Here is a 3,734-nt window from a genome sequence, read left to right on the forward strand (position 1 = left end):
TGTTGCAGGGGCCACGGCCGAGGTGGCGACCCTGAAGGAGGCGGTCTCCAAGGCCGAAAACAGTGCGGCCTTGGAGCGCACCGAGCGAGAGAAGCAGGAGGCGTGGGTGGCGGAGGTGCGGCAAGAGCTCCAGGCTCTCGTGGAAGAACACGAGAGTTTGGAGCGTGACTCAAAGACTCGAGAGTTCGAGCTTGCCTTGGCTCTTGAGAGTGCCAGGACCGCTAAGGCCGAAGCCCAGAAGGCCCTCCAGGAGATCGAGGTGATGAAGAAGATAGCGGCGGGTAAGGCCTTCTTTATGCAAAGCAAGAATATAAAAGTAAATTATCTGTTACTTACCCAAATCCGGAGCTCTCCAGGAGCGCTCACCGATCTGCCCTGTAGTGTGTCTGATGCTGCTGCGTTCTACCGAGCCGAGGAGGGGAGCTCGACAGAAAAGGTGTTCTAGTCTCAGTATGCTGAGGCCGGACATCCGGTGCCCCTGAGCGACCAGTTGAAGCAGCTGGTGAGCTCCACAAGGTGGCCGAACAGGCCATGAAGGGCCTCATAGTTCGGCTGTGGCCTAGGGAAGCCATGCCTGGGAGCTACTTCGGTCTGGTACGGCGGCTGGTGGACGCGTCTCTGTGGATTGAGGTCATCAAGCGCTCCGTCTGTATTGAAGGTGCCTGTCGGGCCCTCGCCCGTGCTAAAGTGCACTGGGGCAAGCTGGACGCGGAGAAGCTTTTGACGGACGCGCCACCGCCGGGCAAGGAGTATTGCACGCCCGAGATGTATTTTAAGGGCGTCCTGAAGGGTGCCCGCCTTATAGCTGGTGAATGCTCCAAAGATGTAATTTTTGAGTAGACTCGCATCTGCTATCCTGTACGCTGAAAACTTTGTTCATATGCGTTAAGCAATGCTTTTTAATTTAAAACATTACCTTCTGTGCGGTCGTTTATCAAATCTGAGCGATGCAAGTCGTCGGCTTCTACCCCCATGCCACGAGTGCTGGGGTGTTCGGGATAAACCTGAGCGCTCTTGTTCCCATTCTTGGGTCCCTCTAGGGAGGCGCTCAGCACAACGAACCAGGCCGTCGGACTTATAATGCTTTATCATTCTCACTTAGCCATAGAATTCTATAATTTTAAATTTCGGCGAAGCCCCTAGTATTCGGAAGACCGAGTTCGGGGCGCTATCCACGCCTTGGCCAGATAAGTCCGGCTCCTCGCTCTAAGCGGCATAAGTCTTTAAGGACTCGAAAAACCTCGCGAACAGCGACCGGTCTCTCGCACTATCATGATGGTCAGTTTTAGCTTTCTCTACTCAGGTGTTAACCCAGCTCAACTGGGACACAATCGCAGTAGTTCTCCCAGCGCTACCTTAGCCAACATTGCGGAACGTAAGGTACCAAAACATGGGAGCCGGGCAAACCCAACTATTGACCCAAGACATGATTCGGAGCCGATGCATATAGTGCTATAAGTTTGGGGTGCCGCACTCGTGGGAGTGTTCCGTCTTCTCACACCATGTTATGGGGTGCTTAAGCCCCTGGTGTATTGGCCGTACCAAAGTGTACAGTTGCATAATGTCATGACTGAACATATTTGTATAAAAATAGATGAGTACAATAATGGATAAGAGCTATGTATTGTTTATTAAAAAAGGGCTTCTATGAAGGCAGAACCATACAAATAGTGCGATAAGAAAGAGATGGGATTATTTGACATGTCCCCCTCCAGGGGCAAGCTGCGGGACTTTAAGTAAAACAGGTATTAAGCTCATTATAGAGACCACCTAGACATTTGACGCTACTTGTTCTCTCCCTGGCTGTTGCATCGTGTGTTCGGCGGGTGTATTGCCGGACAGGCCTTCCGAATAGTTGGGTCCTGAAAGTATATAAAAAGGAACCGGCGGAATAGGGAGCCCCTTAGTGCGGTTGAGCCGCATTCTGTGCGTGCCGTAGTTGTGCCCCTCCCCTTATGCCCATGGTATTTCTAAAGCGTAATTATGTACGCGTGGTACCGATATCACCATCTGGCGAGGGTTGGGGTTGGGGCCGCACTGCTATGTTTGCTCGGAACGTGCCAGCCGGCTTTGTTGTAGGTTACTTCGGGCTCGCTTGACGTTGTCCGGACGTTTAACACCTGGATTTGAGAATTGCCTTGAGTGGCTACTCTGTACTTCCGCCGCCAGGGCCGCCGTGTGCTCCTCCGTTCGAAGAGAGCGTTCGGTGTTTCCATTTACCGTGATGACTCCGCGAGGGCCTGGCATCTTGAGCTTGAGATATGTGTAGTGCGGCACCGCATTGAATTTTGCAAATGCGGTTCGTCCGAGCAGAGCGTGATAGCCACTGCGGAATGGGACTATGTCGAAGATTAACTCTTCGCTTCGGAAATTATCCGGGGATCCGAAGACCACTCCGAGTGTAACCGAGCCTGTACAGCAGGCTCTACACCTGGTATGACGCCTTTAAAGGTTGTCTTTGTGGGTTTAATTCTTGAGGGATCGATACCCATTTTTCACACTGTATCCTGATAAAGCAGGTTCAGGCTGCTGCCGCCGTCCATGAGGACTCGGGTGAGGTGAAATCCGTTGATAATTGGGTCTAGGACCAATGCGGCGAATCCGCCATGACGGATGCTAGTGGGGTGGTCCCTTCGATCAAAAGTGATCGGGTAGGAGGACCATGGGTTGAACTTTGGGGCGACTGGCTCCAATGCATAGACGTCCTTGAGAGCACGCTTCCGCTCCCTTTTGGGGATGTGGGTTGCGTATATCATGTTCACCATCCGCACTTGCGGGGGGAATCCCTTCTGTCCTCTATTGTTCGGCGGCCGGGGCTCCTCCTCGTCATCGCTACGCAGCCCCTTGTCTCTAGTTTCGGCAGTTAACTTGCCTGCCTGCTTGAACACCCAACAGTCCCTGTTGTTGTGGTTGGCTGGTTGTTTGGGGGTGTCGTGTATCTTGCACGAGCGATCGAGTATCCGGTCTAAGCTGGATGGGCCCGGAGGGTTTCTTTTGAATTGCGTCTTCTGCTGACCGGGTTTAGAGCCTCTGAATCCGGCATTGACTGCCGTATCCTCAGTATTGTCGCCGTTAATGCGGCGCTTGTGCTTGTTGCGGCGAGACCTGCCATTGTTGTCCTTGTATCCGAATTGCCAGGGCTCTTGGTTATGTTATTGCTACGAGCTAGCCAGCTGTCTTCTCCCGCACGAAAGCGGGTCATGAGTGTCATGAGGGCTGCCATAGATTTCGGCTTTTCCTGTCCTAGGTGCCGGGCAAGCCATTCATCTCGAATGTTGTGCCTGAAGGCTGCAAGGGCCTCGGCATCCGGACAGTCGACTATTTGATTTTTCTTGGTTAGGAACCGTGTCCAGAATTGTCTGGCTGATTCCTCTGGCTGCTGGATTATGTGGCTTAGGTCATCGGCGTCTGGTGGTCGCACGTAAGTGCCCTGGAAGTTGTTAAGGAATGCGGATTCCAGGTCCTCCCAGCAACTAATTGACTCTGCTGGCAGGCTGTTAAGCCAATGCCAAGCTGGTCCTTTAAGCTTGAGCGGGAGGTATTTGATGGCGTGTAGATCATCACCACGGGCCATGTGAATGTGAAGGAGATAATCCTTGATCCATACTGCAGGATCTGTTGTGCCATCATATTATTCGATGTTGACGAGTTTAAAACCCTCGAGGATTTGATGATCCATTACTTTGTCTATGAAGCATAGTGGGTGTGCGGCGCCCCTGTACTGGGCTATATCA

Source organism: Triticum dicoccoides, chromosome 1B (assembly GCF_002162155.2).
Source record: "Triticum dicoccoides isolate Atlit2015 ecotype Zavitan chromosome 1B, WEW_v2.0, whole genome shotgun sequence".
NCBI lineage: Eukaryota > Viridiplantae > Streptophyta > Magnoliopsida > Poales > Poaceae > Triticum > Triticum dicoccoides.